The 25,272-nt window shown below is 43.2% G+C and overlaps 1 protein-coding gene across 2 annotated transcripts in view; it reads left to right on the top strand.

The window, feature by feature from the left end:
• DDR2 (discoidin domain receptor tyrosine kinase 2) overlaps positions 1-25,272 on the top strand; it is a 169,114-nt gene that overhangs the window by 9,047 nt on the left and 134,795 nt on the right. Inside the window, exon 1 of one of the 2 annotated variants that reach the window (XM_030206965.1) lies at positions 9,783-9,802. The exons of the other annotated variant lie outside the window; for it this stretch is intronic. The gene's annotated coding sequence lies outside the window, so the exon portion shown is untranslated. Of the gene's footprint in view, positions 1-9,782; positions 9,803-25,272 lie in introns of those variants that run through there. 2 annotated transcript variants of the gene reach the window in all.

Genomic DNA, 25,272 nt, shown 5'->3' with positions numbered 1-25,272 from the left:
ACTTTTAACGGGTAATAGCGCCAAAGTGGAACCCAATGCTACACGTCTGCCATTTTGGACTCCCTTCCTTTTGAACTTTTTTTGATGTGTGAAATATTTTATCTGGTTTCCTAGACGCGCACCAATACACTCTCTGAACCTCAACTCCCGCGCTTAAACCCTACCTACTGACCAAATTTGTCAGACCTCCCTATTCCCTCGATTATGTTTCCCCCCCTCTCAACTCACCCCTGTTATAATCCACTATTCGATCCCCTAAGAATATCTTGAACTTACTCTGTCTTATATAATTCTTCACAATGTAACCCATAATTGTACTGCAACCAACTGCACTTCCATTTTTACAATGTATTGTAAGCCACACTGAGCCCGCAAATAGGTGGGAAAATGTGGGATACAAATGCAAATAAATAAATAAATAAATGGTCTTTAATAATACTTAGAATGAAAGGCAATGAGAGATAGAAGGTAAATTATCACCTTAACCTTAAGCCTGCAATATGCTGCAATGTCTTAAATGAATATCCATACACCAAATACACACTCAAACTGATATTGGGGAGCCTTAGTGCTAAACACCCCAACATGAAACACAAGTTTCTATTGAAGGGTTACAGCAAATATAATCATTGTCTAACCTCTTTGTAAAGTGGAGAAACAAGCACAAACAGGCATAAAATAAACTCTGTTTTTTTTTAGTCCTATGTCAGTGTTCAAAGCACACTGTGTAATAGTCCAAAATATAAACAAAAAATGCTGCTGAGTGATTTAAATGGTCCGGATATAAATACCAATGAAGCTACACGTATCTTAAAACCTCTTCAGTAAGCCAAATGCTTCTTCCTCTTGGTATGTATAATAAATAGCCTCCTTTTTTAAAACTAAGGAATGGAAAGGATTTTGGAATTAGCTCATACCTTTTCAGGGTGAGTGACATTCATGTACAGTAGGTATTTTTTCTGTCCCTGGAAAGCTCACAATGTAAATTTGTGCTTAAGGTAATGGAGGGTAAGTGCTACAGCAGCTGTCTTTAGCATCTTCCTTCCAGTGATGACCAATTGTAATCACTATTATTATTGTGCTACCAAATTTGTTAGTCTTTCTAATTTGTGTTAGCATTTCACTGACCCTCTCTTTATCCTATCCATGTGGATGGTAGTATAACCCCCACCAGCGTGCTCCTCCCCATCACACTTAGAATTATCTATAAAGATTCAACATTTTGTTTCCTGCAAACATTTTGTTTGACTCTGCGCCATCTCTAAGATATAGTGCTACTTACCCCTACCCCAGTTTGATCCACTCTGTCATTTTGATCTAATTTGTACCCCAGTATAACAGTATCCCATTGGTTGTCCTCTTTTCACTAGGTCTCTGAAATGAAGTGCCATATATTCTAACTCTCTTTGTACTGCTATGGATTTACAGCCTGCTTCACTGACACAGACTGCTCAGTAATTACTTGGATTCTTTTGGATTTGTATTAGATAAATGAAACCTTTATTAGAGGAGCTAAATTCTACATTGATTAAGATATATATTCAATGGTTAAGACATATACAATGATTAGCTATATACATACAATGATTAGCTAAACAATCATTACATCACTGGTCTCTATATCTAAGCAATGCTAAGAGTTCTTAGACCAGAAAAAGAAGCAATAATACATACATGCAACATCACTGGTCCTTATATCATCCAGGCTCTTAACATCAGCTGGGGGGGGGGGGGCCGTTACAGCGAAAGCCAGGAGCTTTTTAGACCAGGAGCGGATCCTCTGCGCAGTGCGTCCACTCACAGATGAGCCCCCACTCTGCTGTAACAAGCCCCCCTTTTTATTAGGCTTAGAGCTCATGTTCAGAGCTACGGAAAATTACAGAATGCTTCTCTGTTTAGGTAAACAAGCCATACTGTGGGAACGTGGTCACATGCTTTCCAAGTCCAGGTGGCCAGTCTGAACCCGAAAACAAGCTCCATCTTTCCCTTCACATAACTAATTAGAGCTTGTCTTACCTTCTGCATTCCAACTTGTTTTTGTATTTACAAGAAAAGTTACTTTGGGTCAAAGACGGAAGATTTCAGAGTTCAATATCGATCAAAGCAGGATTGAATAGCAATCCTTTAAATCTTCCATTACACTCTTCCATCTTATTTGTAAGCTTTTGGTATTTGCATATGGACAATTTAAAGAATGGTTTTTATTTGTATTTACAATCAGTGTAGCGGTTGATAGGTATAATTTGGAATCTGCTCTTTCCTTGTCATCAAGCAGATGAAGCCATTACGTATGGGTTGTGTCCATCAACCAGCAGGGGGAGATAGAGAGCACTCAACTTTTCACAGTGGCTCATGGCCAGCCAGCTCCACTGCCTCTTCAGTATTCTCTATCTCCCCAAGCAGGGTGGCTGCAGCTTCTTCGAGCTCCATCAAAAATCTGCCTGGGGGTGGCTCCTGGCTTGCCAGTTGTTAGCCGGGGTGTTAGAGGCTATAGCAGCTTCACTTTGAAGGCACATAGGTTAGCCCTTTCCCTGCCTTACCCATGCCCCCATGGATGTGGACATATTAGCTTGCTTTTCCCTGTCCTTTCCCACTCAGTGGATGCAGGCACATTGGTTCGCCTTTCCCTGCCTTTCCCACTCATCTGAGCCTCCGGAGTTCTTATTACCTCTGCTTTCCTCACAGCGTTAAAAAAAAAAAAATGGAACAGAGGTTTTCCTTTGATTCTTCTATGGGACCGGAGCTGTGATACTCGGTCCGGTGAGGTAAGAGTGTTTTCTAACTCCTCCGGGGTGGGCCCGTGATCGGAGCGTTTTTGGCGCAAAACCGCCATTTTGAATTTTCCCGCCGTTTTCGGCAATGGCTGCAGAGAATGTAAAGCGCTGTTCCCGGTGTGGCAAGCAGAAATCAGCAGCGGGGCTCTGTAAATCGTGCTGTACATGTGTAAGAGCCGGCCCGAGCATGGTGAGCGATGATTCTTCCCGCTCAGAGCTGGCAGCGGATGCCATTTTGAATTCTCCGCATGGCGCAGCCTCCGTAGAGACGGAGAGCCCTGAGCCTAGGGGGGGGGGACCTCGAATTGAGGCTATTCAGGGAGCGACTAGCCCCGGACGGGATCTGGGTGCCCAGGGCGAGTTTTTCTCCCCTGATTTTGTGTTATTATTGCATAAAGCATACATGCTGAAAAGAGTTCTCCCTCAAGGGTCGTCTGAGGCCCCTTCTATTGTACCCCCCCCCCCCGATGGATTCTGGCCTGGGACTGCCCACTGAAGCTATTTTCCCTGATAATTGGCATAAAGAAAAGTGTAGAAGGGCTAATTCCCCTTCAGATTGTGGTGCACCTCCTTTTCCCCCCCGTGGTCGGGCTGTGAGGATTCGGAGAGTTCTGGCAGGCCCTCGTGGTCTGAGGAGCCAGAGTCAGGTGCAGAATTACCACAGGATCTGGATGATCCCTCCGCGGTGAGGATTTTCCACCATGATGAGCTGCCAGTGCTTATTTCAGATGCCCTACAAGTCCTTTCTATTGAAGAGCCTCCTCTGTGAATCCTAGGATGGCTAGTACCAAAAAGCCTGCTCGAGCCTTTCCTTTGCATGACTCCATCCAAGAGCTTATTTCTGCTCAGTGGGCTGACCCCGAGGGATCTTTGAAAGTGTCCAGGGCTATGAGGCAATTATACCCTCTGTGTGAGGAGCATTTGGCTCGCTTTGCAATGCCTAAAGTAGATGCTCTAGTCACTGCGGTGACAAAGAGAACTACCCTCCCTGTGGAAGGAGGAGTTGCCCTGAAGGATATACAAGACCGTAGGCTGGAAGTAGCACTTAAACGGTCCTTTGAAATTGCAGGTCTTACTGTTTGGGCGTCTGCATGCAGTTGTTATGCTGCTAGAGCCTGCCTGGCGTGGTTGCAACAGACAGTGGAACAGCCCGGAGATGGAGCGGAGCCCTTCTTGGATGTGGCTCCGTGGCTGGAGTCGGCCTTGTCCTTTTTGGCTGATGCTCTTTATGATATTGTCAGAGCTTCTGCTAAACAAATGGCAGTAGCAGTGGCGGCTCGCCGTCTTATTTGGCTACGACATTGGGCAGCGGACATGGCCTCTAAGCAAAGGTTGGTGAAGTTGCCCTTTCAAGGCCTTCTCCTATTTGGTGAGGATTTGGAAAAAAAAAAATTGTTAAAGGCCTGGGAGATCCTAAACCCCAGTGCTTGCCCGAAGATAGGCTGAGGCCTTCCTCCAAGGGCCAGGCGGTCCACTCCTCTTATAGACCTCGCTTCCGTGAAGCTAGAAGGTACCGCCCGGGGCGTTCTGCTGGGTTCACTTCTCGTGCCCGTTTTTCAGCAGAGGAACTCCTTTTGCTCGGACAAGCGTTCCGCAGCCACCGGCTCTAGGCCTGGAGTTCAGGGACGACCCTCTCAATGATGGTGCGCTGGCCCCCTCCTCGCTTCCTGTCATCGGAGGACGTCTTTCCCTCTTTGCTGAGGAGTGGGCCAATACTTCCTCAGATCAGTGGGTTCTGGACCTGATCAGAGATGGCTACAGAATAGAATTCAACGCCCCAGTAAGAGACGTGTTTGTGGAGTCCCGATGCGGTTCTGCCGCCAAACGGGCAGCGGTAGAGGAGACTTTGCAAGGTCTGATTCAGTTAGGGGCCGTGTCCCCGGTACCTCCCGCCGAACACGGCTACGGCCGATACTCCATCTACTTTGTGGTGCCGAGAAAATGTGGGTCTTTTCGCCCTATTCTGGACTTAAAAAGAATTAAACAAGTCCCTGAGAGTGCGGCATTTCCACATGGAAACCCTGTGCTCCGTCATTGCTGCAGTACAGCCAGGAGAGTTTCTCACGTCTCTAGACCTGAAAGAAGCTTACTTGCACATACCAATTTGGCCCCCGCACCAGAAGTTTCTGAGGTTTGCGGTGTTGGGAAAACATTTCCAGTTCCGGGCCTTGCCTTTTGGCCTCGCCACAGTTCCCCGAGCCTTTTCAAAGGTAATGGTGGTAGTAGCTGCTTTGCTCAGGCGAAAAGGTATCAGGGTTCACCCGAACCTAGACGACTGGCTCATCAGAGCAGACTCTGTAACAGAGAGCTATCAAGCTACAGCCAGAGTGGTCTCAGTACTTCAATCTCTAGGCTGGGTCGTCAATATGGCCAAAAGTCACCTGACCCCCTCGCAATCTCTAGAATATTTGGGGGCCAGGTTCGACACAGACTCAGGCTATGTATACCTACCCGAGCTAAGGCGTTGCAAGCTTCAGAATCAGGTCCGTCTGCTCCTGAGGATGCCCTGCCCGCGAGCTTGGGACATTGTCCAGCTGCTGAGATCGATGACAGCCACATTGGAGGTGGTGCCCTGGGCAAGAGCGCACCTGAGACCTCTAAAGTATTCCCTACTTCAAAGATGGTCTCCAGTTTCTCAGGATTATCAATGCAGACTTTCTTGGCTCCCTGCGGCCCAACTCAGCATGGAGTGGTGGCTCTCAGACAGCATGCTGCGGCGAGGAATGCCGCTGGCGCTCCCCGATTGGTGTCTAGTAGTGACAGATGCCAGCCTGAAGGGCTGGGGCGCACATTGCAAGGGGAAGCATGCCCAGGGTCTATGGACACCCGAGGAGTCGGAGTGGTCCATCAACCGCCTGGAGTTGAAAGCGGTGTTTCAGGCGCTTCTGGCCTTTCAAGTGACCCTGGAAGGATTGGTTGTCAGAGTGATGTCGGATAACACGACAGCAGTGGCCTACATAAATCGACAAGGCGGCACTCAGTGCAGAGCACTGGCTGCGCAGGCCGAACAGATTTGCCACTGGGCCGAGCTGCATCTTCAGATTCTGTCGGCAGCTCACATTGCAGGTCAGAGCAAAGTGCAAGCCGATTATCTAAGCAGGCATCAGATCGATCCAGCAGAATGGGAACTAGCAGACGAAGTATTCCTGCAGATATGTGCCAAATGGGGCAAGCCCGTGATGGATCTTATGGCGACAAGTTCAAATGCCAAAGTCCCGTGCTTCTTCAGCAGACGGACAGATCCTCGCTCGGCAGGGTTGGATGCCTTGACTCAGCCCTGGCCTCTGGGCCTACTATATATGTTCCCTCCGTGGCCCTTGATAGGGCACGTGCTCCTGCGGATTCGGCTGCACCCAGGAGAAGTGGTCCTCATCGTCCCGGGTTGGCCCAGGAGGCCTTGGTATACGGACCTCCGACAGATGCTAGTGGAGGCTCCCCTTCCTTTACCTCTGGTACCGAACCTGTTGTCACAGGGCCCGGTAGCCATGGAGGACGCCTGCCGCTTTGGTCTTATGGCATGGTGATTGAGAGGGCGCAATTGAGGGACAAAGGCTATTTAATCACATTCATTTCCACTCTCCTGCAGGCCCGCAAGCATTCCACTTCCGTGGCTTATGCCAGGATTTGGCGCCAGTTTGAGTCTTGGTGTGCTTCAAAAGCGATCACACCCATGCGGGCTCCTGTCTCGCCGATTCTGGACTTTTTGCAGGATGGTGTACAAAAAGGCTTGGCCTATAATTCCCTGCGGGTGCAAGTGGCAGCGTTGGCCTCCCTTTGTGGTAAGGTTGAAGGCGTGTCTTTAGCTGCTCATCCAGATGTGGCACGGTTTCTTAGTGGGGTGCTTCGGCTCCGGCCTTCCGTGCGAGCACCCTGTCCAGCTTGGAACCTGGGGCTAGTTTTGAAGGCCCTGCAGGCTTCTCCTTTTGAGCTGCTTCGGTGAGCATCGGAGAAAGATTTGACACTAAAGGCCGTTTTTCTTGTGGCCATTACTTTGGCGAGACAGGTGTCAGAGCTCCAGGCGCTGTCCTGTAGAGACCCATTTCTGCAATTCTCAGAGTCCGGGGTCACGGTTCGGACCGTGCCTTCCTTCATGCCTAAGGTGGTTTCAGCGTTTCACCTAAACCAGCCTATTTTCTTCCCCTTCTTTGATAAGGAGGAGTTTCCAGAATCTTTTGGGCAGTTGCACCTGTTGGATGTGCGCAGGACTCTGCTGCAGTGTCTGCGAGTTACTATCTCTTTCAGGATCTATGATCATCTGTTTGTTTTGCTATCAGGTCCTCGCAGAGGGTCTCCAGCGTTTAAAGCCACTTTTGCCCGCTGGCTCAAAGAAACTATCTTTTCAGCTTATCTGCTTGCCGGCCGGTCTCCGCCTGTAGCCTTTAAGGCGCATTCTACCAGAGCGATTTCTTCCTCTTGGGCTGAAACTGGAGCACTCTCTTGTCAAGAGATATGCAGTGCAGCAACATGGGCCTCTAAGCTCTCTTTTGCCCGACATTACAGGCTGGATGTGGCTGCTAGGAGGGATGCGCGTTTTGGAGCACAAGTGCTAGCGCGTGGTTTGACCTGTTCCCACCCTATCTAGGGATTGCTTTGTTACATCCCATACGTAATGGCTTCTTCTGCTTGATGACAAGGAAGGGAAAATTAGGTCCTTACCTTGGTAATTTTTTTTCCTTTAGTCATAGCAGATGAAGCCATGAGCCCTCCCTGTATGATTGTCTGTATGCTGTGAATCTGTTTCAGGTTCTGTTCTTGTTTCCTTGGGAGAAAGTTGGAAAACAGTCTTCAGGATTCATGTTCACTTATAGGAGGATGAGTCCATTCCCTCCAGTTTATGTTTTGGAGGATGAGTTTATTCCCTCCAGGAGGTTGTGTGTATCCCCTCCAGTTATAAAATAAGGAGGACGAGTTTATTCCCTCCAGGAGGATGTGTTCATTCCCTCCTTTTGAGTTCATGCCCTTGTTAAGGGGCCATTGTTTGCTGTGAGGAAAGTTCATGTTATTCCCATTGCGGTTTGCCATACTGCTTTGGAAGCTTCAAATACTACTACTACTACTACTATTTAGCATTTCTATAGCGCTACAAGGCGTACGCAGCGCTGCACAAACATAGAAGAAAGACAGTCCCTGCTCAAAGAGCTTACAATCTAATAGACAAAAAATAAATAAAGTAAGCAAGTCAAATCAATTAACGTGAACTGGAAGGAAGAGAGGAGGGTAGGTGGAAGCGAGTGGTTACAAGTGGTTACGAGTCAAAAGCAATGTTAAAGAGGTGGGCTTTCAGTCTAGATTTAAAGGTGGCCAAGGATGGGGCAAGACGTATGGGCTCAGGAAGTTTATTCCAGGCGTAGGGTGCAGCGAGACAGAAGGCGCAAAGTCTGGAGTTGGCAGTAGTGGAGAAGGGAACAGATAAGAAGGATTTATCTATGGAGTGGAGTGCACAGGAAGGGGTGTAGGGAAGGACGAGTGTGGAGAGATATTGGGGAGCAGCAGAGTGAGTACATTTATAGGTTAGTAGAAGAGGCAGTGGAGCCGGCTGGCCATGAGGCACTGTGAAAAGTTGAGTGCTCTCTATCTCCCCCTGCTGGTTGATGGACACAACCCATACGTAATGGCTTCATCTGCTATGACTAAAGGAAAGAAAATTACCAAGGTAAGAACCTAATTTTCCCTTATTTATGTTAATTCGTCTTTGTAAGCATACAGTAATAGCAATTGAATAGCAACTGTAATATAATGTTTCTTATATACTAATCTCTTAATTTGGTTAGAACCCACCCCTCCCTTCCTTTCCCATTCATATTCTGAGGGCATTAAGGAGAACACTGCACAATTGTATAGTTAAAAAAACCCCCAAAAGGGCTCCCAAATAGACAATAACTTTTAAATTAATTTCTTTACAACTCGTAGAGCTGTTAACCTTTCCATATGTAATAAATCATACATAAAATTTCTCCACATTGTAACCGTGGGAGGATCTGGTTATATCCAGATATATAGCATACTTTTTTTTTTTTGGCTATAAGACATTCTTTCTGTACAGAGAGTTCTCTTTCTGCACTCTTCAACTCCAGGTCATCATTAATATCCAGTACACAATCAACTCCAACACACTGTTTGTTTCGAAAGCTGTATAGAAAGCTGTATCAGAATTGAAAGGTTGAAGGCAACTGATAGATTGGAGACCTCCGTGATGCAGCTTTTGAAGCAATCACTGTGCTGGAGTTAATTGCCTCCTGTTACAATTTGAAAACAGTCACTCCACATTATGCACTTGAAGACTACTTAAAATAAGTTTTTGTTCACTTTGCTAATTTGTATATAAATATTTCAAATACGTTACAAATCTTTTTAATGAAAATTTTTTTAAAAATCTTCTGTTGGTCTGATGATGATTTGGGTCATAATATAATGGTTTTAAAATTATTGAACAAATACCAGCTCCCTCTGATGGTCCATGAGAAATCTTTGTGTAGAACTCTTTTTTGAAGATTTAGATATTAGAGGCATTTAAATACATATACATCAGACTGTATGAGCAGGAACCTTGAAATAAACAATGAAGTTATGGTTTCATCTTGGAATTCTTAAATCTAAAGATTCTGGATTCTTTGGCACCTGTATGTTTGATTCATTCCCCTAGCATTCTAGAGAGATTATGTATCAGGTGTAAAAGGCTTGTAGAAAGTCTGATAGTGTATCGAATAACCTATACTAGTGAATAATGTAGAAACAATATAAGTATGCGTTGACTATGCCTTAGAAAACTGTTTATTCCTTAGCGTCTCCAAAGAATTAGTCTATACTTGTGGGTTCTGCCCAGCTACCAGCAGGTGGAGATAGAGAGTAAATTAGAACTTTGCCATATGAGGCTACTGTGCCCTTGGTTCAATTTGGTATCTCTCTTATGTCCAGTAGGTGATAGAACTTTGCTGTGCAGCTTTCTTTCAGGTTCCTGTGGTCAGCTCCTCAATATCTCACTATTCTTATCTTGCCCTACACCCCTCTCTGGGAACTCTCTTCATTGGGTAAGTCTTCTCCATTGCCAACTCCAGACTCCATTCCTTTTATCCAGTATGTCAAGCTCCTGTTTCCTTTCCGAGTTTCATTTTTAGCATATGGGAAAAGGCTTTATATAGTGGCCTTTTGGGTGTAAACCTGGTAGTGCCAGGTGCCTCCTCTTTTTTTTTTTTTTTTGTCTGAATCTGCAGTTTCTCTTTTTAGAGACTATGGGGAATATTGTCTGCCAAAAGATTTTTTTATGTATGTATTTATTTATTAAAAGATATATACTCTGCACTATCACCAAAGTTCTAGTCAGATTACAAAATTATATACACAATAATACAACTCGTACACATTTTATAACATTGCGAACAGACTCATAACAGACATAATTCACTCTAATATATATTATTCTCAGTGCTCTAGTTCTGAAATATATCAATGTGTTGTGCTGCTAATATTGAACAAGTTAGGGTCCATCATAGGCCTCAATAAGTAGTAAAGTTTTAATTTCTTACATTCAGTCAGTCTGAAGCTCTCTCAACCATTTTGGGATTATATTCCAGAACACTGAACCAGCTATAAAGAAGATCTTATTTATATATTCCTCCAATCTAATGACTTGGTATGAAGCCACATCAAACAAGTATTGCTCTCCAGATCTCAATGACAGATGATGCTCGCATATTTGACCCTCACAGACCTTTGGTCTAACACAGTATAGCAGTTCCCCCAACAATAGCTGCAGATCAGAACTAAGACATTTCTCCATGGATGTCAGCATGCACAAAAATATTCTGATTCTCATGTCATCTGAGCAATAGCAACATAAATCTTACTCTTCTACCAAGCAGAAATAATGTGAGATAATACAAAACATGAAAAACATTCTAAATTGACATAAATGTAGCAAACTTGCCATACAATAGTAGCACTAATTCTCTTTATTTAATCAACAAGAACTCTATCTGTGATTAGGCAGCATTACAATTATTACACTAGGCTCTAGACCACTAGTTGCACCTACTGCTGGTAAAACAGAACAAGTGAGACTGGTACAGATTTCTACACATAAACTACATACAAACAGTATATTGTACTTAGTCACATGCATACACAGACAAAATCCCCCAATGGATCACAAATTAGAACTAGAAACATGAAAATTGAACTGGGAACCTCAAGCAATAAAAGCAGAAACACATTTCCTTTTGTACTGAACACAAAAATATCTGTGATGCACATTTCCCAAAACTAACGTATTCCAATTAATAAATTCAAAATAAAACACTTTTTTCTACCTATGTTGTGTGGATGCTTTATTTTTCCAGCATTTTGGGCCCCAGTTTCTCTTTCCAGTGGCTGCTATCCATTTGTCATCTCTTCTCTCTCCTCCTGTCTTGTTCTATTCTCTTACTAAATCTATATAGTAACATAGTAAATGACGGCAGATAAAGACCTGTACGGTCCATCCAGTCTGCCCAACAAGATAAACTCATTTTACATGGTATGTGATACTTTATACCTGAGTTTGATTTGTCCTTGCCGTTCTCAGGCCACAGACCGTAGAAGTCTGCCCAGCATTCAGAAGCTAATTTCGAAACCCCTTAAAATTTACACTCCAGCCCATCCATATCTATTCAGTCACGATCAGGGTAGACCGTAGAAGTCTGCCCAGCACCAATTTTGCTTCCCAATTACCGGCATCACCACTTAATCTCCACTAAGATTTCATGGATCCCTTCCTTCTAAACAAGATTCCTTTGTGTTTATTCCAAGCATGTTTGAATTCCATTACCGTCTTCATCTCCACCACCTCCCGCGGGATGGCAGACTATGAAGGGGGGGGGGGGAGAACAGATTGGAGGGAAAGATTCTAGAATGCATGCGAAGAGGGATGATATGTGTGAGGTTAGCCAAATGCATGTGTCACACGCCTAATGCGCTTGAGTGAGTTGCCATTCTGGAAGCAAGGGGTAGGTCTGGCTTATAGATTTTTTTTTTATTTGAAGGGGTGTGGCTTTGATAGGGAGGGGGCTTTCTTTAGGAATTTTAGCCCCAGATCAGAGCTAGGTGAGTTGGAACAAATTAGTATTGCCAGAGCCTTGAGGGGGGCAGGGAGATGTTTTTATTCATTTGTGCCTTGAGTCTGTGCTGGGGGAGAGGGGTTAGGGTTAGAATATTAGATTAGACACCAGGAATTGAAGTCCCTCAGGATGGCCCAGCAGGTTCTCCCAAGTTGTGCCAGTGGACTTTTTAATTGTAATCTTCCACTATGCAAAATTTGTATTTGGGGGCATTTTGAAAAATAACTGCAGCTCTTGAGCTGTAGGTAACTTTTTTTTTTTTTCCCCCTGAAAACAGGCCCACAGAGTTTTTTTTTCTTTTTGCTCATTTTTTGCAAATCCCTTCATTAAAGAGCTGCTTCGCATGAATTTACATCGCAGTAGCTCATTAATGATAAATTTATATTTTCATACAACGTGTACTTTGCATGACAGTTTTCTACAAGACTAGTCCTACCATTTCTCTAAAGCAATGATTTCTTTGAATAGCATAAAAATGCTGGCAGACGTGCATAACCAATAAAGATGCTGGCATTTTTGTAGCAATATTTGTCATGGGAACCCTCTTTTGTGAAACTTAGAAAATATTTCTTTATAGAAATGCTAGCACATGGAACAATCTCCCAGTGGAGGTAGCAGAGACAAAGGCAGTATCAGAATTCAAGAAAACATAAGACAAGCATTGAAGTTCTCTGGGAGAGAAGGGATTACAGATACTGGACTGTTGACTTGGATGAGCGGACTGGAGAGGTATTTTCTGTAGGCCTGTTCTAAATTTCTGTTTGTTTGTGGTATAAATTCACTCAAGTTCAAAGATCTAGTCGGGATTTATTGTTATTGTTTGGTTTGCAGATTGATTCTAAATCAAGAGTTCTTGGAATAATTTTGGATTCTAGGCTTACTGATGAATATCATATTAATGCCATAGTAAGGAAATTCTTTTTTCATTTGAGAAAACTTTGAGCGATTCAAAATTCTTTAAGCCCTATAGGAATTTGAATAAATTGCACAGACTACATTACTTCCATTACTTGATTATTGTAATTCACTATACTGTAGTGTAAACAAAAAGCAGATGCGTCAGCTACAACTTCTTCAAAATACAGCAGTCTGGCTGATTTTTGGTTTAGGAAAATTTAGTGGTTAGTCCTTTGTTGTGTGATTTACATTGGTGAAGATTGGAATCTCGCATTCAATTTAAGATTATTTGTCAGATTTGTAAGTATATTTACAGTATGAATTCTTTGATAGGAAATTTAATATAATTTCCAGGGTTAAGAGATTATTTGACTCTTTATGTTCCATCTATGAAGAAGATGAGGTTGAAAGCTATCTGGGAACACTCTTGCATTTCAGGACCTGAGAATTTGGAATAGTTTGCCAGTGTTCATGCGATTAATACCTGATTATAGTTTTTTTTTGTAAAACACCAAAATCTTATTTATTGCATTTGTATCCCACATCATGAATAATGGAAATATATAAGAAAATAGACAGTATTGCATAAGGATCTTGGGTAACATGATAATGATAAAGCATGATAGTAGTGTAACAGGTGTATCTGTTCTCATTGTAATATTTCTTTAGTGAATGGATCACTTAAATTAATTGTGGATCATATCTGAATGAGATATTATTCTTGTTGTGAACTGCTTTGAAATTTTGTTGAAAGCAGTATGCAAGACGTGGAATAGAATAGAATTGTATAGTCCTTAAGCATATGAACATTAGAGCAAAAGCTTTCAGATCAAGATGGCTTATATTGTGGGAACTGCTTCCATGAGAATTGAATGGGGAGTTTACCTATGATACGTACAGGTGTAAAAATGTGGTTCTTTAATAGTTTGTAATATTGGTCTGGGTTTTTATTTTGTTGATGGTTCTGTTTATTATTAATGCATGTTCTTAAGTTGATTGTATTATGTGTGTTTTTATTTTAATACTCTTTGTGTGATTTGTTGGTGGATTATAAATTAATGAATTATTTTTCATTCATGTATTTATTACAGTATAGTACAATACAATATTATGCTTATATTTCATTATAACCCATCATTTGGGTCAATGTGCATTGCAATCATAAGGAACTAGACCATCTCTAGGAACTTACAGCTCTGGAAATGGATTTATAATACATCAGATAGTCCACCCCTTTAAAAATGTATAAAAAAAGTAATGTTTTAAGTATTTTATAAAACCATATATAATTTTTTTTTTTTTTTTAACATTTGTACCCCGCGCTTTCCCACTCATGGCAGGCTCAATGCGGCTTACATGGGGCAATGGAGGGTGATTTTAAATCTAACTTTTAGGGTCAGAGTGTTCCAGACAGCAGGAACTTGATAAAAAAAATGGCTTGTGAAAACATCCTTTTAACTGTATACCTTTATAGATGGGTTATGTATGATAAAGTGATCTTAATTTTGTGATAACCAATCCAAAAGGGAAAAAAATAAAGATTTCTGTGCAAATTGGGACCAGGCCATGTATAATTCTGAATAAGAAGGTACATAATTTGAATATTGAATGGGCTTCTATTGGAAGCCAGTGCAACTTTACCAAAAGTGGAGTTATGCAATCAAACATGTTAGCATTGCATATTAACCTAGCCATAGTATTTTTTTTGTTAGGGCCGTTAAACTACATAAGAGCTTATCTGGGCATCATACATATAATGCACTACAATAATCCAGCTAAATGAGTATATAAGATTGTATCATTTGTTTTAAATTATTCAAATACAATGAATTTGTCTCAATTTATGGTAGAGGAGTGTGGTAGCCGTGTTAGTCCACTGTTAAGGTTATCAATAGAAATCAAACAAAATAAAACATGGAAAAGAAAATAAGATGATACCTTTTTTATTGGACATAACTTAATACATTTCTTGATTAGCTTTCGAAGGTTGCCCTTCTTCGTCAGATCGGAAATAAGCAAATGTGCTAGCTGACAGTGTATATAAGTGAGAAACATTCAAGCATTGCTATGACAGTCTGACAGGGTGGGAGGATGGGGGTGGGTAGGAAGTATGCATGGGGACATCAAAGTATACCATTGGTATTCTAACAGGGTGGGTGTGGACAGGTGAGGGGAGGGTGATCAACAGAGACATACAGCTTTATGGTTTATAATGGGCTAGGAACCCCAGGTCCTTGTTAAGTCCTTTCTGTTGGGTGTTAAAATATTCAATCAGGGTTCCCACGCCTGTTGGGCAACATTTTACAAGACCAGGACACTGCACCAGTGACTTCACAGTGAGAATCCTCAAAGGTAACTTTAAAACCATACAAGAACGTAAGACCTTTGAAGTCAGAATGATTGAATATTTTAACACCCAACAGAAAGGACTTAACAAGGACCTGGGGTTCCTAGCCCATTATAAACCATAAAGCTGTATGTCTCTGTTGATCACCCTCCCCTCACCTGTCCACACCCACCCTGTTAGAATACCAATGGTATACTTTGATGTCCCCATGCATACTTCCTACCCACCCCCATCCTCCCACCCTGTCAGACTGTCATAGCAATGCTTGAATGTTTCTCACTTATATACACTGTCAGCTAGCACATTTGCTTATTTCCGATCTGACGAAGAAGGGCAACCTTCGAAAGCTAATCAAGAAATGTATTAAGTTATGTCCAATAAAAAAGGTATCATCTTATTTTCTTTTCCATGTTTTATTTTGTTTGATTTCTATTGATAATCTCAATTTATGGAAAACTTTGTATATAAATAAGTTAATCTGTCCGTCCAGAGTTAAACCTGAATCTAGCGTGACACCTAAAACCTTTAGAGATGATTCCAGAGGAAATTTATTGTCACGCGTTATCAAATGTTTGTTGATGGAAGCATTTGTAGGGGAACCTATCCAGGGAAGTTTTGTCTTGACTAGTTCCTTTTAGCTGAAATTAAACAAAGACCGGTTTTCTACATAAACAAAACACTCCAGTACTGTGGTAATAATGTTATCCACTTTTGTAAGCAGAAGTACCAATAAAGTACCTATTATTTTCTCTATCTATACTTATTGCCTTGGGCCCTCATGATCAAAAGCAAACGCCGGCGCTAGAGGCTGTTAGCGCCATACTAGCACTGGCGTTTGCTACCGCCCCATGATTAGAGCCCTAGAGCGCGTGAAACAACGTGCTCAAGGGCTCTTTGCGTAAGTAGCATGCTAATGCATGCTAAACAGGGCTCAGCGCATTCATCACCAATGATCAGCAGCCAGCATGCCAAAATTTGGGTCGCTGGCCGCGGCAAACCCTACGCCAGCTCTGAGCTGGCGTTAGGGTTTGCAGATCATTGGGGAGGAATGGTGAGCCCTGTCCAGCATGCAGTTGCATGCTGGCAGGCCCCCGTTCCCCCCCCAAAGCAAACCTGTCAACAGGGGGCTGGAAGTCTGGCGGACCTCCGGTCCCCCTGACGATCCCACCCCCAAGTTCAGGGAGGGCTGGAGCTCCGGGGGGTCTCCAGCCCCCCCAGCCCCCCAGAAAATGGTCCCTGGTGGTTTAGTGGCCGCTGGCAAAGCCCCCTCCCAGGGTTCTGGAGGAGCAGTGAGGAACAGTTAAACAGGAAAGACAGTCAGGGATACCAAGCCTAAAGGCCTTAAAGTTGAGACTGGCAATTCTATAAGTAATCCTTTGTTCAACAGGGAGCCAATGATATTGTTTCAGCAAGGGTGAAATATGATCAGAGTGATGAGCACGGCAGAGTAATCTAATAGCCGTGTTTTGGAGCAATTGAAGTTTCTTTAATGTGTGATGGGGTAAACTGGCATAAACAACATTTATTTATTTATTTATTTAGATGTATTTAGATTTTGCTCACACCTTTTTCAGTAGTAGCTCAAGGTGAGTTATATTTAGGTACACTGGATATTTCTCTGTCCCAGGAGGGCTCACAATCTAAGTTTGTACCTGAAGCAATAGAGGGTTAAGTGACTTGCCCAAGATCACAAGGAACAGCAGTGGGATTTGAGCCGGCCACCTCTGGATTTCAAGACACCGGTGCTCTAACCACTAGGCTACTCCACTCCACATTGCAATAGTCAAAACAGGGTGAAAAAAGGATTAATGCATGGAATTGTGGAGTGTCAAAGAGGTGATGAATCGTTTGCAATTGGTGAAAGACTAAAAAACTAAGTTAAGTGTGAGATTTGTGGCAGAAAGGAGAGAGAAATCAAGGATAATACCTGAATAATGAAAGGTAGGTACTTGTATAATGAAAGTGTCAAACAAAGTAATGGGGGATGAATGAGGGAGAGTAGTACAGGAAAACCAGCAGGTGATAGTTTTATACAGATTGAGCTCTAATTGATGGTCTTTTACCAGCTAGCAACTGAATCAAGATAGAGCTGTAATGGAGTGAGTGAGAGAGGGAGGGAGGGAGGGAGGGAGAGGAAGAGGTAATAGGACAGATCAACAGAATGTCATCAGCATAAAGGTAGGCAGAGATTCCAAAGGATTGGATGAGAGCAGCAAGAGGACTCATAAAGAGATTAAAAAGAAGAGGAGAAAGTACAGACCCTTGGGGTACACCACAAAGTAGTTATCTTCAATCAGATGTAGTGTCGGAGGGACTGATCTGAAATGTACGATGAGCTAGAAAAGAAGCGAACCAAGAGTGAACTGCACCAGTGATGCCCAGGGAGGGTAAATGTGAAAGTAAAAGGGAATGGACGACTAGATCAAATGCAGCAGAGAGATCTAAAGAACTACTACTACTACTACTACTATTTAGCATTTCTATAGCGCTACAAGGTATACGCAGCGCTGCACAAACATAGAAGAAAGACAGTCCCTGCTCAAAGAGCTTACAATCTAATAGACAAAAATAAATAAAGTAAGCAAATCAAGTCAATTAATGTGAACGGGAAGGAAGAGAGGAGGGTAGGTGGAGGCGAGTGGTTACGAGTCAAAAGCAATGTTAAAGAGGTGGGCTTTCAGTCTAGATTTAAAGGTGGCCAAGGATGGGGCAAGACGTAGGGGCTCAGGAAGTTTATTCCAGGCGTAGGGTGCAGCGAGACAGAAGGCGCGAAGTCTGGAGTTGGCAGTAGTGGAGAAGGGAACAGATAAGAAGGATTTATCCATGGAGCGGAGTGCACGGGAAGGGGTGTAGGGAAGGACGAGTGTGGAGAGATACTGGGGAGCAGCAGAGTGAATACATTTATAGGTTAGTAGAAGAAGTTTGAATAGGATGCGAAAACGGATAGGGAGCCAGTGAAGGGTCTTGAGGAGAGGGGTAGTATGAGTAAAGCGACCCTGGCGGAAGATGAGATGGGCAGTGCTGCCATGATGAAAACCATTAATTCCAACAAGTTAAAGAGCAATCAATAACCAAATAGAAAGCATTGTTAAAGCATTGTTTTTATGGAAACTTCAGGGATAATAATGAGAGAATGACAACTATTTCCATCCATCTATAGGTCAAATGCCTGCTCGAATAGCCATGTTCTTTATAGCTAGCTTGAATTCTTTGATGGTTGTAACATTGCAGATACATAGTGGTAAATTATTCCATCATGTGGGGGCAGTAATATAGAAGGCATTGTGCCTAGTTGTCTCAAAATGTGTCTGTTTTGGTCCTAGAAGGACCAATCGGTAGTCATTAATGGAGTGTAAAACTCTTGCTGGAGTGTATGGGATTGTAAGACACGCCAGGTAATCTGGGGCATCCAGCTTGAATGCCTTAGAGGTAAGTAACAATAATTTGTACATAATTCTTTGCTTACTAGGTAACCAATGCTTTTCTTTAAACAGTGGGGTAACATGATCAGATTTTATTTGCTTGATATAATAATTTTAGAGCAATAATTTGAATCGATTGCAATTTCTTTAACTGTGAAAGTGGTAGACCTGAATACATGATGTTACTGTAATCAAGTCTAGTAATAATTAAACACAAAATGAGGCTGTAAAATATCTGTCGAAGAGAAGCCTAACTGAACGTAATTGGCGCAATGTGTAAAAACAGCTCTCACATAATTGCAAGATTTGTGTGGCAAATGATAATTTGGAATCTAACCAAACCCCTGGATATTTGAACAAGTCAACTGGAGTAATAATATTTCCAAAAAGTGAAATAGTAACGGATGGCTTAGAAGGATGACCAGTAATCCACGATATTTCTGTTTTTTCTTTGTTAAGCAGCAATCTATGTTCAAATAACAAATCCACAACAGCATCTAAGCAATCTTGGAGAGGACTAATAACGGGAGAGACAGGGTTGATTAGATAAATCATAAGAATGTCAATGGAGGGCTTTTTTTTAATATGGGGCAAATTGTGGCCTGCTTCCAAAGGTCAGGAACTTGGCCAAAAGAGAGACTAAGATTAATCAAAGACAATAAAATGGGCAACAAATCTAACTCCGGTACCTTAAGCCAGGAAGAGGGAAAAGGATCACAAGGGCAGTAGGTAGTTTTCATGGAAGACCTGGTTTTCCTTAAGGAAAAAGAGTTTGAACTTCAAAAGAAGACCAGGTAGAGGAGCCTGTATGTGAATCTGTCAAAGGAGAATCAAGAAATGAAGGTGGTCTACCAGTAGCATAAAGGGACCCGATAGGTGATTTCACTATGGTGTCTATCTTAATAAAGAACATAGAGAAGATTTCGGCTGAAGGCGGTTTGAGCGCAGTATTTGCAGATTTGAGTGTAACAATCTGCTGGTAGGTGGAGAACAGGTCCTCAGAAGGAAGAGAAGATTTAAAGAACTTCATAGTGATGTGAGCTTTCTGTTCCTTTTTTAAGTGAAAATTATAATCACAATGAAGGAGGTGACATTTTAAGAGATTGGATGGGTCTTGGACTTCTTCCAAACGCTTTCAACTTTACAATATTGTTGCTTCAGGAGCAGAAGATTAGGTGAATACCAAGGATTCCTTTTAGTGGAGCTATGATGATGGAAAGACTGAGGAGCAACCTTGTCAAGGCCTCTGACAGAATGGAATGCCGGGGTTTGGTTTGATCATTCAGAGTTTTAGAGGAGAAGTCCAGCGGAACGTGGAAAAGCGATGGAGAGAGAGAAATGACACATCAACTTGAAAAAGAGCTCTAGTCCAGTAGCCTTTGGACACTGGCTGTATTAGAGACCGTGAAGGTAGGAAGAGTTTTAAAAGGATAAGATAGTGATTGGTCCAGGGAAGGGAGGAGGAGGAAAATGTAAGACAATCATGAGAGTCCTTCATAGTAAGTACCAAATCTAAGGTGTGCCCAGCTACGTGGGTCGGAAAGGAGATCCATTGACGCAAGGAGAGATCAGAAAGAAAATCACTGAAGGATTTAGCATGAGGATTATTGGGATTGTCTGCATGAATATTGAAGTCTCCAAAGATAAGTAAATTAGAAAAATGAATAGTGGCTTCTGATAGAGCTTGTCAGCATGTTTCCCAGCCATCTGCAGAAAGAGAGGGAGGACAGTAAAACAGAAGAATATACAGTGGTGTATCTGCATCAGCTTTAACAATCAGAAACTCTGGGTAGCGAAATGGGAAAGAAATTTCAGATACTTTCAGGGCAGTAGAATATATTATTGCCAAACCGCTACCCAGTTTTGAGGACTGAGAGACCGAAGATATGTCATAATGTGGAGGAAGACATACATAGAGATGATTCCTCACCCAACCGTATCCATGTTTCCGTAAGATAGAGGAGGGAAACCTTGATATTCAGTGTAAGCTGGTCGTGGATAAGAGAGGATTTGGAACGTAAAGATTTGCAGTTAATGAGACAATGGAAACATCACTTGACAAGGGTGGAGGCACTTGAAGTGATTGAGATGGTAACTGGACAACCAGAGGAGAAGACCTTTTTCTTATACCAAGAGGGAGTAGGGTGGTAACCCCAAAGTATTGGGATAGGTAGGCAAAGGTGGTTGGAGCCTTGGAAAGCTGTGGTATAGACAAAAAAAAACACCAAGAAAGGAGCAAGAAGCTTACCAGCAACGAGTCTTGTGCGACTGTCATTAGTAGAGTAGAAACAGACAATAATCCAGAAAAAACAGAGCAGAAGGAAAAACCTATCAGCATGCGACCCCAAGTGAGACACACCGAGAATAGAGCCCTTGACATAGTGAAGTAAGAGCTAGTCCAGGAACTGGAAACCTTACAGGGTCACCTGATTGGAATGAGGCAGTCAGGAGGGAGAGTACAGTGTCTTGAAAACAGCAACGGGAGGGGGGGGGCTGTAAATCCTCATCCAGGTCACCAATTGTATACAGCGATTGCAGACACATCTGCTGGAGCTCCTAATCTTCCTTCCCTGGGCATAGGAAAAGAAACACATTAGGAGAAACCTAGAATAGATAATAAGAAGAGAAAATTCTGGGGAAGTCAGTTAACAGCACTGGATACACCATGATATTTAGTTCCTTCTTTCTAACTCTTTGTTTAGCTCGGTGGTTCTCAACCCAGTCCTCGGGAAACACCTAAACGAGTCAGTCAGGTTTTCAGGATAGCCACAATAAATATGCATTAGATAAATTTGCATGTACTGCCTTCATTGTATGAAAATCTATCTTACACATATTTATTGTGGGTATCCTGAAAACCTGACTGGCTAGGTGTGTCCCAAGGATGGAGTTGAGAATCTCTGGTTTAGCTCACTTGATAGACACACCAGAGGTCCAGAGATCCCTGGTGCTTTTCCCTCTTTTAGTAACTAGTTGAATGCACAGTAAAAGACAGGATCAAAGCCTTAGCAAGAACCAGAAGATTAAAAAAGTAAAAAGGAGTCAATATCCACAAATCTTTGCCTGGATAAGTTTGACTGAACATCGTTCCTGTTTAAAGCTAAAGAAATTAGAAGCCCCGTTAGTGGCTCATTGTGAATTGCTGAAACATCAGTTTGGCATGCTGCAATGTATGGTGGTGGAACAATTACATCGCTCCAATCGTAGGGTTGATTTTGTGAGACCATTGCGTCTTAAAGAACAAAAGTGGATTTATTTCTTTAATTCTGTGGAACCACATGGACTTTATGCATAGAATGGTCCACCTTTTTTAGGTTAGACTGTGGAGAATCTAAGTGAGGAGATTCAGCTATACTTCTGGTTTGGGGGTGGAATCACATCTTTAAATTCTGTGTTGGCGTTTTTTGCCAGTTACCCTGTTCATTCTTAGTCACAGTGGTCATAGCACAGGATTTCTACCCCCGACACAGCTTTGGCGAAACGGGGACTCCCTGTCGGGTACTGGGGTCACCAGTGGATGTTGGACAATTGGTTCACTGTTAGTTGCTTGCTGCCAGTTGAAGATATGAAGACTGCATGTGAGATAAATGGATTACAAAGTTTTGGTCAGCTTGAACTGAAATAATTTTGAAAAGAGGAATTCCTTTGATATTATTAATGCCTGTGTTGGTGCATGTGGTTTTTCATTCTGTTGATGATTAAGAGACTTATGTTTTTGCACTATTTGAAGAGTGGAGTTTTTTCTGACCTGTGATGGTATATTAGGTTCTAGCCATTGTGATAGTGGCTTGAGCTGTATTTCTGAAGTCTTTTTCTTTTTTTCTCCACACGTTTTTTCTGTCAATCAGACTGTTACCACATGCCTGTTTATTATTCATTTTTTGAGTTTTAAGTTTGAAGTTAGACAAGATTTGAATATTTCCTACTGCTTTCCAGGTAAAGTTTCAGCTCACTGCACAAACAAAATTTAGCTAGGTGAGAAGAGACTCTGTTGGGGAGTTCCCAGAGCAAGTCAGACTACACAAACAAGTTATCTGGATAAACTTGGGACTGTTATCTCAGTATTTTCAGCAGAAAAGGCAGCTAGATAAGTTCTGCTGGATGTCTGGATAATGTTTTCTGGGTGAATTTATCCAGATAACTTTACTGCTCACCAGCTTGCTGTACATCTTTGCTGCTTTCAATCAAAGGTTAAAACTGACCAACAACAGGCGACTTCCATAGCAGATCAGGAATTTTCCAGGGCCTTTACAAATCAGCTGACATAGGAGCTTTCTTTTCCTTTGCTCATAGAGAGTACTGTTGTTGCTTTTTCTCAGGCTTTAATCCTGTCCTATGCTGTTTGGGTTTTGTTACTGATTTTGGGTGGCACTAATTTTTTTTTCCTTCAGTATTTTACTGAGGAGACAGTTTGTTTAGGAGTATGTGGTTGGGGAAGCAGGAAAGTAAGTGCTGTGGTTTGACTGTAATAACACATAGCCAGGCATTGTCAGGAAGTGGGTGTTTCTTTGGAATTGTTGTTTCTGGTGTCTATGACTATGGATTTGGAAAATTACAAGAATGACAGTGAGATTCAGGCATACTACAGTTTCAGAAACTAAATGTGGGGTGGATAGGATAGGGCAGCTGAGCATATTGAGGTACCAACTCATCACCAGAAAACATCTGTCTTCCAGCTTTCAGGAGGTTTTGGTATCTACAGGGCAGAGCTTCCCAAACTGTGATTTAAGACCATAGGCGTAGTTTGACTGTTTCATTTGGGGGGGGGGGGGGCAAAAAAAAATGGGCGGAGCATATTAGCATATCATTTGCATATATACATATGCAAATGAATATGCTAATATGGAGGAAGGAAATGAAATTTACAGGCAAAATATCACAGATGCACATTTCAAAAAGCTGACACATTTCAATTAATAAATTATGAATAAAATAAACTTTTATTTACCTTTGTTGTCTGATCATGTAGTTTTTCTATTCGCTTTGATCCCAGTGTCTTCTGTTTTATGCAGTGTCTTCTTTCCAGTAGGCTTCCCTCTGCTCCCCACCCTCCCAGTCCCATCCATCTCTTGCTCCTTCCCTCTGCTCCCCACCCCTCCCAGTCCCATCCATCTTCTGTTCCTTCCCTCTGCTCACCATCCCTCCGTCCCATCCATCTCTTGCTCCTTCCCTCTGCTGTGCCTGACCTCTCCAAATCCCATCCATCTCCTGGTCCATCCCTCTGCTCCCCACCCCTCCCAGTCCCATCCATCTCTTGCTCCTTCCCTCTGCTCCCCACCCCTCCCAGTCCCAACCATCTCTTGCTCCTTCCCGCTGCTCCCCACCCCTCCCAGTCCCATCCATCTCCTGCTCCTTCCCTCTGCTCACCTCCTTTCCCAGTCCAATCCAATTCCTGGTCCTTCCCTCTGCTCCCCACCCACCCCTCCCAGTCCCATCCATCTCTTGCTCCTTCCCACCCCTCCCAGTCCCATCCATCTCCTGCTCCTTCCCACTGCTTCCCACCCTCCCAGTCCCATCCATCTCCTGCTCCTTCCCACCCTCCCAGTCCCATCCATCTCCTGCTCCTTCCCACTGCTTCCCACCCTCCCAGTCCCATCCATCTCTTGCTCCTTCCCTCTGCTCCCCACCCCTCCCCCCCGCGCGAGGTCCAAGATGGTGACTCCGTTTACCCCCTCTCTTCCTCCCTCCGGCGCAGGCAGCAGTCTTTTCCAGCGTTCCTGGCAGCTGTAGCGATATACACGCTGCCTTCGGTCTGCCCCGGAAGCCTTCTCTTCAAGTTCCTGTTCCCACCTATGCGGGAACAGGAACTTGAAGAGAAGGCTTCGGGGCAGAGCCAAAGGCAGCGTGTACAACGCTACCGCTGCCAGGAACGCTGGAAGACTGCTGCCTGCGCCGGAGGGAGGGAGGAAGAGAGAGGAGTAGACGGAGACGCTCCTCTCCGTCCGCTTGGCTTCCCTGCCCTCTCTGTCTGCGTCCCGCCGAAAGGAAATGACGTCAGAGGAAGGCGGGACGCAGATAGAGAGGGCAGGGAAGCCAATCGGACGGAGAGGAGCGCGTGCCTGCATGTGTTTTTTTTTTTTTTTTTAACTTTTTTTTTTTTTTTAACTAATGGCGCGGCAGCGCCTCGCGTCGTTTGGGGGGGCACTGCCCCCCCTCGCCCCCCCCAGTCTACGCCTATGTTTAAGACCCCAAATAGGGTCATAAAACCAGCCTTTGGGGTTATGATCTAGGTGAGATCTCCATAGGTATATCATTATTCTGTACCTCCAGGGGGTCACACAGTTTTGTTTTGTTTTTTTGCTGCAATCATGGGATCACAGCCACAAAAAGAATGGGAAGCATGCCATAGGGTGATCTTTCATACCACGTTAATACTCTGTGAGACACGGTCTCATCATATTGTGTGGTAGTCTTCTGAAACTGTATCCTACATGCTGCCATCTGAGTATAGTACCTTTTTTGTTACTGCAAATCATTGGCTGTGTGTGAGGGTGCTGGGTGCGATGCGTGGCAGTGTCTGAGCAGGCATTGTGCATATACTGCAGCATGGGAGAAGGCACTGGGGGAAATATTTCCATGCACAAAAATGTTGTGGTACTCATTACAGTATGTGGGAGAACACTGTATGTCATGTGCTGTGTGGAGTTTTAAATTCATATGCTGCTGGTGTTCTTTGCTTTGTTTCTGATTACCTAGTGCATACTCAGATTAAGAGGGCAATGGTAAGGGCAAAGGAGGGA

The sequence above is a fragment of the Microcaecilia unicolor genome, chromosome 6 (assembly GCF_901765095.1).
Source record: "Microcaecilia unicolor chromosome 6, aMicUni1.1, whole genome shotgun sequence".
NCBI classification, from domain to species: Eukaryota; Metazoa; Chordata; class Amphibia; order Gymnophiona; family Siphonopidae; genus Microcaecilia; species Microcaecilia unicolor.
The sequence above is the reverse complement of the archived record's forward strand: the minus strand, read 5'-3'. Positions and strand labels throughout refer to the sequence as shown.